We start from the raw sequence: 12,403 nt of genomic DNA on the forward strand, positions 1-12,403 counted from the left end.
CGCCGCGCCGCCGCCATCTTGGGGAGGGCGAGGGCGGCGGGGGCGGCCATGGGCGGGAGGTCGGCGCCATGTTGGGGAGGGCGCGGGGGCCGCGCGGGGGGCGCGAGGGGCCGGCGCCATGTTGGGGAGGTCGCGGCCGTTCCCGCCTCGGGGGCGCTGAGGGACGCGGGGCCGCGGCGGGGCTAAAAACGGGGTTGGCGTGGAAATCCAGGGGAAAGCGATCTGAAATAAATTCATTTTGGACATATATATGGTGGGAAAGGCCAGTTTAAATGGAAGTTACAGAAAAATCATTTTAAAATAGGGTCTTTTTCATATTTTTGGTGAGAACATCCAGTTTAAAGATGAGAGTTGCTAAAAAATCAGTTTAAAATACAATTTTTTGGTCGACAAATCCAGTGTAAAATGGAAGTTGCGGAAAAACCATTTTAAAATAAATATTTGTTTTGCATGTTTTTAGTGGACAAATCCAAATTAAAACGGGAATTGTGGAAAAATCAGTTTCAAATTTATTATTTCCCCCATATTTTTGGTGGGGAAACCCAGTTTAAAATGAGAGTTGCGAAAAAATCAGTTTAAAATAGATATTTTTTTTGGCCATAATTTTGGTGGAAAAATCCAGTTTAAAATGTAAATTCTTGGAAAATGCCTTTTAAAAAAAAATTTTATTTTCAAAAAGATTTTTTGAAAAAAAATCTGTCCAAAATAATTTGGTGCAGGGTTTTTTGCTTTTTTTTTGGTGAAAAAAAATTTTTAGAATGGATTTTTCTTTCATTGTTTTGGCGGAAAAATCCATTTTAAAGTGGAAATTGTGGAAAAAAGGTAGTTCAAAATGGAAATGTTTCCCTTATTTTTTTGGTGGAAAAAATACAGTTTAGAACTATTTGTTTATATTTATATTTTTATTTAAGATACAGCACAAAAGGAAAATTTCTCCTTTTTTGTGGGAGAACCAGTGTTAAAATCTACATTTTCCCCATTTTTGTGGGAAAATCCATTTTTAAATTTATTTCCCCCGTTTTCTGTGGAGAAAACCAGTTAAAAATACAAATGTTTCCGTTTTCTGTGGAACTCAAGATTCACCTCAGTGGACTATCAGTGGGACTTAATAATATTAAAGGCCAATGTAAACAATTCCATGCTTTAGGGAGCTAAAAAATAAAGGATTTGAAACAACAGAGGGGAAAGGAGCTGAGGGAAATAATAAAAATGGGTGTAAATCTGTGGGATTTTTGACTCTTGAGGTAGAACTTGATACCTAATTCCCTGAAGCTGATGGATTTCTTTTTTCCTTAGGAATGACATGGAAAACATGACGGGGACAGGCACAAGAAGAGTTCCCAGGAGTTGTTTAAGAGCAGCATGAAAAGCAAAATATTTTCAGGGATGTCCCTTCATTTAGAGACAATTTGTGTTTATTCCATGCTCCGTGCTCTGGTGGGTGAAAAAATTCCTTGGGATTTAAATTAATCACCCCATATATATATATATATATATATACACATATATATTTATATATATATATATATACACACACATATATATACACACGTATATATACATACATATATATATACACACACGTATATATACATATATATGTATATATATATAGTTTTATATATATATACATATATATGTGTATGGTTATATAGATATATATGTTATATATAATCTAATATTATAATTAATATAATATTTATTATATACTCTACTTATTTATATATCCATATATATCTACCTATATATTTCTATATCTATATCTCTAGGTGGATAAATAGAGATTCTATGGGATCTGGGATCCCTGTAGGAGGAAGGTCCTGGAGAAATGCAGGTTTAGGTGAGGCAGCAGGAGAATCCCCAGGGGCAGGATGTGACAACTGAGCCGTGTTTGAGGTTTTGGGAGCAGGCTGGACACAGCAGGCTGGGAATGCTGCAGGTGCAGCTGCTCCTGCCTCAGGCAGCAGGCTGGGTGGGGATCTCCCATCCAGGGCATCTTCCCAAGGTGCTGCTGATGGCTTTGGAATGAGCTCATGCAGACATGGGATTGTGAAAGTGCCCAAAATCCCCGAGTCTGTGCCTGCCGAGTGCTGGCACGTGTGGTCTCTTTTTTTGTGGGGAAAAAAAAATCACATTTAAAATTGATTTTTTCTCCTTGTTTTGGCAGAAAGATATCCATTTTAAAGTGGAAATTGTGGGGGAATAAAGCCAGTTAAAAATGGAAATGTTTCGCTTATTTTTTTGGTGGAAAAAATACAGTTTAAACCAGAATTAAAAAATAAAAATTATATTTTTTTCTAAGATACAGTACAAAAGGGAAATTTCCTTTTTTTTTTTTTTTTTTTTTCCCCACCTCTGGGAAGAGCAGAGGGCACTCAGGAGCAAGGGAACACCATGGATGTCCATTTGGGATGACTGGAAATGATCTGGACAGGCATCATTTCCCAGTGGGAACAAACCAACCCTTTCTCTTTGGAAAACTGAGCACCAGCACACACCTGTCTGAGTTCTGGAAATCCAAGATGTGGTGGGCCATAATCCCACGTATAGAAGGTGGGAAAAGAACTTAACTGGGAATGTAAATGTGGCAGCAGAAGGATGGGAGCCATGGGAATGCTGGAGCCTGGTCAGGAAATGCCAAATTCAGTGTTCAGGGAAAGCCTGAGGAGGAATAACTGTGGGGAAAGGTTTAAATGTCCCCATTCCTGGGTTTGGGAAGGGAAAATCACAGGAAAATCACAGAATCTTGGAAGGGAATTAAGGATCATCCAGCTCCGCCCCCTGCCATGGGCAGAGACATTTCCCATTATTCCAGAGTCCTGTGATGATGTGAAAGGTTTAAATGTCCCCATTCCTGGGTCTGGGAAGGGAAAAGCACAGGAAAATCACAGAATTGTGGAAGGGGCTTGCTTGGAAGGGAATTAAGGATCATCCAGCTCCAACCCCTGCCATGGGCAGAGACATTTCCCATTATTCCAGAGTCGTGGGATGATGTGAAAGGTTTAAATGTCCCCATTCCTGGGTCTGGGAAGGGAAAAGCACAGGAAAATCACAGAATTGTGGAAGGGGCTTGCTTGGAAGGGAATTTAAGGATCATCCAGCTCCAACCCCTGCCATGGGCAGAGACACTTCCCATTATCCCAGAGTCCTGTGATGATGGGAAGGGTTTAAATGTCCCCATTCCTGGGTCTGGGAAGGGAAAAGCACAGAATTGTGGAAGGGAATTTAGGGATCATCCAGCTCCACCCCCTGCCATGGGCAGAGACACTTCCCATTATCCCAGATTCCTCCAGCCTGGCTTTGGACACTTCCAGGGATGTGGAGTCCACAACCTCTTGGACAACCTGAAAAAAGTGAAAAAACCACTGACTCTGAGAGACCACGAACAGCATTTTTCCAACATTCACAATACATTTCTCACAGATGGGAGGGGACAGAACACAGCTGCAGCTCCTTGGCCTTCTTCTTCTTCTCTCCCTCTTTGCCAGATTGAAAAGAAAACAGCATCCACTGCTTTCCTTAAAATGTTGGACATAACCTTTCTCTTGACCCACAGATGGGGCAATTGGAGGTGTTTTAAAAGCTACAAATCCATTCCCCACTCTAAAGTGCATCCTTGCAGCAGGACTTGCTCGGGAATGTGCTCTGAGCTCTCTTTGCACAGCTCATCAAGAGCCAGGATGGTTTTCCCCACATCCAGGGAGAATTTTGGTGGTGCAGTGGGTTCAAGTTTAAGCCCAGCCTTGGCCAGGCTCTGCCTTCCACGGCTTCTCTGGAGCCAGCCAAAACCAAGGCTGAACGTGGGGATGGTTCCTGTAGTGGAACCACCCCTCTGTTAGGGATTGTAACCCCCAAAATCTGGAATTGTTCTGGGGAGCTGGTGCTGGGGGGATTTGGGATTCCTGCAGCATCTCCCAGCGCCTGGCAGGGCTCTGCAAATGCACATTTCTGCTCTTTCATCGGAATATTCCCTCTCTCCAATTTAGATCCTTAAAGTTCTCCCCTTTTGCAGGCACTCCTCCGATATTTTCAGCTTCTTTTCACTTCTTATTTTCAAATATATATAGATATATTTATTTATATATATATATATATATTTATTTATATATATATATATAAATAAATGTGGATATACTTTGATCAAGTTCACCCCACAGAATGGTTTGGGTGGGAAGGAACTCAAAGCATCTCATCATTCAAAGCATTAATGAGGACACAAAGATCAGACTGAAGAAAGGAGAAATGAGGCAGGGACCTGTTGGGAGGAAGGCGGTGCCTTCCCATCCCCACACACCGGCCAGGATTTTTTTTTTTCAATTGTTTTTTCTGCAGTGGTTTGTTTCCCTGCCCGTGGCTGCTGGAGCACCTGATAACTTTCTTTTTGTACTGTATCTTAGAAAAAATACAAAACACAAAACCAAATAAAACAAAACAAACAAAAAAAAAAAAAACCCAAACCAAACAAAAAAATGTTTTAAACTGTATTTTTTCCACAAGAAAAAAGGAAAAAATGGGGAAAAAAAGGAAAAAATAAAGAAAGGGAAAAAAAGGAAAAAAAGGGGAAAAAAGGAAAAAAAAGGGAAAAAAGGGAAAAAAGAAAAAAAGGAAAAAGAAAAAAAGGAAAAAAAAGGAAAAAAGGGGAAAAAGGAAAAAAAAGGAAAAAGAAAAAAAAGGGAAAAAAGGAAAAAAAAGGAAAAAAAAGGAAAAAAAATAAAAACAACATTTCCATTTTGAGATGGTTTTCCCCCACAATTTCCACTTTAAAATGGATTTTCCCGCCAAAACAAGGAAAGAAAAATCCGTTTTAAATTTTTTTTTTCTTTCACAAAAATAGCAAAAAAACTGCCACCAAAACTATTTTAAACAGATTTTCCCAAAACGTCTATTTTAAAAGGCATTTTCCAGGAATTTGCATTTTAAAGTGGATTCTGTCAACAAAAATATGGCAAAAAAAAAAAAAGGATTTTAAAAAAAGAATGTTTGTTTTTTGGTTTTTGGTTTTTTTTTTCCCCTATTTTAAACTGATTTTGCTGGGTTTTGTGGAGATGATTCCCTGAGCACCCCAAACAGGATGTTCAGGGTGCACTGATTTGTTCTGCTGGGTTTTGGGGAGATCATGCCCTGAGCAGGATGTTTGGGGTGCACTGATTTGTTCTGCTGGGTTTTGGGGAGATGATTCCCAGAGCGGGATGTTCGGGATGCGCTGTTTTGTTCTCTCGGGTTTTATGGAGATCATGCCCTGAGTGGGATGTTCTGTTCAGGGTGCACTGATTTGTTCTGCTGGGTTTTGTGGAGATCATTCCCTGAGCGGGATGTTCGGGGTGCACTGATTTGTTCTGCTGGGTTTTGGGGAGATCCTGCCCTGAGCGGGATGTTCGGGGTGCACTGATTTGTTCTCCTGGGTTTTGGGGAGATCATTCCCTGAGCAGGATGTTCGGGATGTGCTGTTTTGTTCTGCTGGGTTTTGGGGAGATCATGCCCTGAGCGGGATGTTCGGGATGCGCTGTTTTGTTCTCCTGGGTTTTGGGGATGTATCATTCCCTGAGTAGGATGTTCGGGGTGCGCTGTTTTGTTCTCTCGGGTTTTGGGGAGATCCTGCCCTGAGCGGGATGTTCGGGATGTGCTGTTTTCTTCTCCTGGGTTTTGTGGTGTCCCCGTGGCCGGGCGGGTCCTCGCCCAGCCCAGCCCAGCCCTACCCTGGTTTTTGTCAGCGGGAGCAGCGGGGTGAGCTGCCCCTGGGCAGGAGAGATAAACTCCGAGAATTCCCCAGCTCTGCTGCGCTGCCCCTCGCAGGTTTGGCCTCTGAGGTGCCCCAAAGGCACAGGCAGCCTGGTTTCCCTTCAGACACTGAATATTCCACAGTTTTACCCATGTCACAGAGTTTTTCCAGTTCTCACACCCCTTTCTGTGGCCTTTAGCCCAAATTCCTGAGGGCTAAGCCGTGGCTGTGGTGATTTCCCCTGTGAGGAACTCACATTTCTGCAGCCACGCTAAATTTTAGTTTGCTTTCTCAGCAAAATCTTATAAATGGGAGATTTATACCTAAATTTGTACCTAAACAAAGACACCCACGGCTGCTTTAAGGCCCTGCACCCATTTAATCAGAGGAATCCCATGCTGAGCTGCTGTCCCTGTGTTAATCAAGATAACAAGTCCCAGGATTGATGCAGACATGGAGGTTTGGGAAGATCAGTCCCAGGAGTCCCAGTTTAGCAGCATGTGGAAGGAAGAGTGTGGGTTGGAGGTGTTAATTGTCACCTTGTGCTGATGCAAGGGCAGCCTTGTGGGGAAGGGAGGAAAGCAACAAGAATTACAGGTTTGGAATATGTAACAATATTAAAGGGTGGAAGCAGGATGCTTTAAGAGATGAAAGGAAGGATGCTAAGAGAAAAGGGATTTAACAACACTCACTTCATGGAAGATCAGTGGGTTCAGGTGAGCTCAGCATTAGCAGAGTTCTGCCACAGGAATTCCACAGGAATTGGGACAGTCCTGGAGCCACCTGAGAGCTGGAAGAGCCTGGGACGTGCCAGGGGACACCGGGGAGATCACCAGAGGTGCTCCCAGGGCATGAGCAGTGTGAAGCCCACACACACCTCCTTCCATCTCCTCTCCTGAAGAAGCTTCTAGAAGAGAACTTCCAAGACCTGCTGGAGCATTCTGAGAGACCCCAGCTGTGGCTCTAGGGGAGAAAAGCAAAATATCAGCTGACGGTGTAAGAGCTGGAAGTGTTTCCTACTCTGTTGTTGGCTTTTCTGGTGGTGGGAACAGAAATTCTGCAAAGCATGTGAGGAAGGCAGTGGAAAAGGATGAGGAGTTGATAAAAGTGTGCAGATTTCTAAGAAGAAAACTGTCATATATATACAGAAACTGTCAAAATATAGAGAAAGTTTGCAAAACAGAGCCATGTAAAAAACTGCAAACTCTCTCCTGGGACAGTTCCCAGAGGGCAAGCTATAATTATGAGGTGCTCCCTCAAATATTGTACCTAATTTCAGGAAGTTCTTCCTGAGGAACCACCTCAGGAGCCAAAACAACAGGTGACAGAAGCTTTCAAGGACCCATCTCAGGCCGTGGTGGGGTTTGAGAGGGGCTGGACCCCATGCCAAACTCAATGGTTACAACTGGAGTAAGACCAAGAGCTTGGAAAGCTCCAGTACAACCCAGAAGAAGAGTGGGGTGTTCCCTGCCTCAGTGGCATGAGGAAATCAGCTGACAACCCAATCAAACCCCACAGACAGGAAATCATCATCCTCAGCAGGCCCCTGCCCTTCTCTGCTGAGAATAATTCCATTTTATACAAGCAAAATGCTCCCAGTTGCTCCTCCCCAAGCACCTCTCGTGAGGGATACTCAAACCCAGGGTGGGAAACTCAAAGGGCCCCCACAAACAAACCTCACAGAGCAGGAATTCCCTCCAGACAGAAATGGTACAGATACCTCAAACCCAGCCTGGGAAACACACAGAGCCCCCACAAATAAACCTCACAGAGCAGGAATTCCCTCCAGACAGAAATGGTACAGATACCTCAAACCCAGTCTGGGAAACACACAGAGCGCCCACAAACAAACCACACAGAGCAGGAATTCCCTCCAGACAGAAATGGTACAGCTCCAGCAAGGTTGGTCTGGCTCTGTAACATTTTGAACTGCCCTAAGAAACCCGTAGGAAGTGTCCCAGAGCAGGTTTTGTGTAAATACCAAAGGAGCCAGCTCATTCCTGGGGTCCCCTGGGCAATCTGAGCCATTGTCACTGTTGTCACCAAGCCCTCAGCACACAGAGTGCAGTGTCCTGCACTGTGGGAGCAATCCAGCTGAGCACATGAGCAAATTCATTCTACAAACCTCCTTTTTCAGACTGAAAGAAATAATAAATAAAAAAAAGTCTTAAAAAACAAATTAATTTTTTTCAGGAATTACTTAATTTAAGGAACGAGCATTTTACCACAATTGTGACAAAGAGACAGCAGAGTTTTTTGGAAGTGGCCATAATTCACCTGCCTGTTTCCCATCTCCTTTTTACCCCTCAGAGATCCCAGCATGACCAGCTCAGCACCCACAGCTGTGCAAAGCAGGGTGAGCTAATCCACATTTAAAGCCCCTTTCAGGTGTGTTGGCCATGTCAGCACTGAGAAAACTGCAGGAAACCCCGACTGCAATAATTATTGTGATTTAATTGCTTCACTGATACAACTTTAACTCAAACATTGGTGTTGTAACTTCTGATTTCACATCTCAGTCTGCACAGAAAACTCTTATTCCAGGCTGATTATCTCCATCCTTCACAGAACAGACACTTCCTATTAAATGATGTGGGAAAAGTGCCCCCAAGATTTGCATGACCTACTTGAATCATCCTGAGAGAGAGAAAACAAAAATTCTGAACTTCAATGTAATTTTTGGCTTGTACTAAACAGCTTTAAGCCTTTTTGTTTTCTTCAATTATCTGTGTGCTGTCTCCCTGCTGACATTTCCTGTAGGATTGTGGGGGCACTCGGCCTATCCTTGTATTTTCAGCTATTAAAAACACTCCAACATTCAGCAGTAGATGCAGGTGAACTTTTGGACATTTATGTCAAAAATTTCCACCAAAGAGAAAACTGTTCCTTTCATGGCACAGGATTCTGCTGCAGCCATGAGTTCCATTAAATATTTCCCTCGTTTTTCTCTCTTTTAGTGCCAGTTACAGCTCGAGGACAAATGCTGACACTTTTCTTTTGCATAAAGAAGATTTCACACTTGGTTTACTTTAGCTTAGTTGTGAATATATCAGACTTTAAATTAAAAAATTCCTTTTGATTTTTTCTCCTGAAATCTTGTGGCAATAACCTAAAAGGAACACAGCAATTTTAAAGGCTTTATTTTAAAGTAATTAAATATTTTTAAATGAAATTATGTGGAACCTGAACAAACAAACCAAAAAAAGAGAGGAAAAAAAAAAAAAAGAAAAAGGAAGGTTTTTTTCCCAGGATCCTTTTATGGTCTGAGGCTGTTGAGGTGGGAAGGCTCTAAAAGGTTCCTCTGAGGGGACACCCAAAGAAGCAGCACTCCTGAATTCCCTGAACATCCCCAGAAAAGCCCTGGGTGATTACAGAGTGGATAACACACCAGGGTGTAACAAACCCATCCCAGTGCTGCACCCGGGACACTTCAGTCCCTGCAGGTGTCCTGGCACCTGCCAACAACCATTCCTGTGAGCTCTCAAACTCCATTCCTTTTGCTCCTTTGTAGGACAGTTACAGAAGCAAAAGAGAGAAAAACCAGCTTGTGTCATTTAAAAAATATATACAGAGAGTTTGCAAAACAGAGCTTTACAAAAAGACTGTAAAATTAAGGTTTTTGTTCTTGAAATGGCACCAGGCGAGGACAGTGAAAGATTAATGAAGGAGAGAGGACTTAACCCACTGAAAACTTGATTTTATTTCCCTCTGCTGACGCTATTTAGTGCCAACATTTAAAAAGCCTCTTGCAAGGAAGTTTTTCTTTAAAAATTCTCCACGGGAGCCTCTTTGTTATGGAGATACCTTTTATGAGGAAAAGAGTCCTCAGCTCCCCACCCTCCCCTGGAGCTGGGAAATAACAGCCAGGGCAGCTCTTCAAATGAGAACGGGGACAAAAGGATCCCTGCCCCTTCTCAAGCCTTTCTCACACATCCAAAAATCCACTGTGCTCTTCCTCAGGTGAAATAATGTGGAAGGAGAAACCTGGCAACCCAGAAATGCTGGCTGGAGGGAAGGGAAAGGACAGGAAGCTGCTCACCCGCAGCTTGAAACACCCTCATGCCAAATGTGGTGAATAACAGATTTTGTTAAACTATATTTATGGTTATAATTTCTACTTATAGTTATAATTTATGTTCATAATTCATAAATATAAGTTATAGTATCTATATAATATTATTTATATTATATATTTATATAACATAAATAATATAAATATATAATATTTATATTTATATCTATATATAATATAGATATTATAGAATATATATTATATATAATATATTATAATATTTATATAATATAAATAATATAAATATATAAATTATATATAATACCTATTATATATAATACCTATTATATATTATATAATTATAAACTATGTAATTATAAAATATATATTATATTATATTATATTATATTATACATTTTTATATATTGTATTATTTATATTATAGTATAATATTTATAGTTTATTTATATTTTGTTATAGTTATAAATTATAATTGTATTTATGTTTAAATTTAGACTTACATTAATGTTTAGTTTTATATTTATTTATGTCCACCACCCCCATCCCAGAGCAGCCCTGTGACTCTCCCCACCCACAAACCCCAACATCTCCTGTGTTGTTAACAGCAGGGCTCTGGTACACAACTTCCTGCAGGAAACAGTGGCAGCAGAGCACAGGAAACCCCAGCACTACAAGAACTAAACTCCCTGCAAGGCCAGGACACCACAAAGTTCCCCCTGCCATAAAAAAAGGGCATCTCCAGCTTGCAGATTCCCCTCACAAACCTCCTCGTGGATTTGGGCAGAGCAGGATTTATTCATCCTAAACTCGGCTTAAATCCTGCACCCCAGAAAAGCCCCAGACTCTTCCAGGCTGGGATGAAGCAGGATTGGCTGCCACTGTCACCCTGTCACATCCACAGAAGTCGTGGCACAGCCTGCAGCACTTTGAGGCAAATCCAGCCATCTGAGGTCCAGACTTTTCTTTAGAGATGTCTTTTGGCCTTTATTAACCACCAGGGAGATGGAATTACCTGCAAAATTCAACTGAGAGGTAAAAGGAAAAAGGAGGGGGAAAAAGAAAAGTGTTTCATTACTCAGTTTGGGATTTTTGGGAGGGTTTTTTCATCTGCTGTCAAAGAAGTGAATGGCAACTTTTCAGATGCACTGGAAAGCAGAGCCTTTGTCCTCTGCACTTCACTGCTCACCATCTCCTGAGTTCAGTGGCATCACGCTGAAATCAGAATTTTTTTGTTAAAGAGAGAACAAAATTATTATTTAATAAATATTCCAGTAAATTTTGGATACTGGAATGTGGAGTTTTGAAACCATTGTAGCTCTAGTTTACCAGAGATGTAAAAATGGCCTTGCTCACTTTTAACCATCCTTAACCACATTAAGCAGTGGTTAGACTTGAGTGCTCAGAAGCATCAATCCCTAAAAGCCCTCTGTGGTAAAAATATCATACAAAAATCCAGTATTTTTGGGTTTTACTTAATTTCTTAGCTGGAGATGCTGAATACAGAGGTTGCAAGAGATGTCTGGCTTTAGCAGGCTGATGAGTGGAGCTGCTGTGACCAGAGACTTCCTGGTGGGTGGTGGGGAAGTGAGAACACAGAGAAGGCTGAGGAGGAGGTGTAGGTGCACAGCTCAGAGCAGAGTGGAAACCACATCCCTGCGTCATCAGAGCAGGGAGCTGAGGCTCCTGAGCAGGGAAACAGGAAATCCAGTAGCCTGCTGTCCCTCCTGAGGACCTGCCCTGGTGCTTGGACTTGGTGATCCATTCCAGCTCGGAGCTCTTCCATCCTGTGGTTATTTTCTTGGTGTGTTGTGAGAGACTGACATGTTTTGTGGTTTAGAGATTGCTAAAATCATCAATCAATCAATCAATCATCAGTCATTTTGGCCACAAACAAAGTTTGGTAGCAAACTGCAAAGGAGCTGCTGTCCATCTGTGGCCACCAGAGCCACCCCTCCCCAAACACCCCTTCTAACTGGAATGTTGGATTTTGAACCTGTCAGTTCAGATATTTAATTTTGTCCAGTTCTGCCAGGTCTGGGAGGAAGGATGGATCCACGGGGGTGTTGGGAGAGAGCTGTGATGCTGCCAGCTCACACATTCAGGGAGCAAGTCACCATGTGCAAAGGAGCACAGCCCAGAGCAGGCTACAGACTGATAAGGGAGCCTTTATCAGCTCTGAACAGGGCACTGCCTCTTTGTCCCTGCCCAAGGGAACTTATGGGGCAATCCCCTGCCCTGGAATATGGGGACATTCACAGGTGGCCCCAAGGTGTTCACCTTGGCCATAATGGACTGAACTGTGCTGGTATCAAAGGCAGCTGCACCATCTTTGAAGGTGTCAGAGTCCCCAAGTGTCCCATGACCCACAGCATTCCATCATCCAGGGTGAAACTCCCCCCTCCAGGGGAGGCACCTGGGACTCCCCACTGAGCCTGAGCGAACACAAACCCACATTTTGTGTTCTGTGCATTTCTCCCACCACTTCTTGGAGATTTCCCCTCATCCCCTGGTGGATCCGCTCTGTGACCACCAACAGACACCGAGATTGCAAGCACCAAGTCTCATCACAAGATCTGTGGGTGGTGAGATCCTCCTCCTCCTCTTATCCCTTCCCTCTCTTTTTCCTTATATCACATTTTAAGTGTTACTTT

The 12,403-nt window shown here is 42.5% G+C and overlaps 1 long non-coding RNA gene across 2 annotated transcripts in view; it reads left to right on the forward strand.

Annotated features, from left to right (window-relative positions):
* LOC129119087 (uncharacterized) overlaps positions 1-12,403 on the forward strand; it is a 26,764-nt gene continuing 14,361 nt past the window's right edge. Inside the window, exons 1-3 of one of the 2 annotated variants that reach the window (XR_013182529.1) lie at positions 1-1,437; positions 6,479-8,075; positions 9,680-9,790. This is a non-coding gene — a long non-coding RNA (uncharacterized LOC129119087). The remainder of the gene's footprint in view (positions 1,438-6,478; positions 8,076-9,679; positions 9,791-12,403) is intronic. The other variant, XR_013182528.1, reaches the window with a different exon arrangement.

Source organism: Agelaius phoeniceus, chromosome 5 (assembly GCF_051311805.1).
Source record: "Agelaius phoeniceus isolate bAgePho1 chromosome 5, bAgePho1.hap1, whole genome shotgun sequence".
Classification (NCBI taxonomy): domain Eukaryota; kingdom Metazoa; phylum Chordata; class Aves; order Passeriformes; family Icteridae; genus Agelaius; species Agelaius phoeniceus.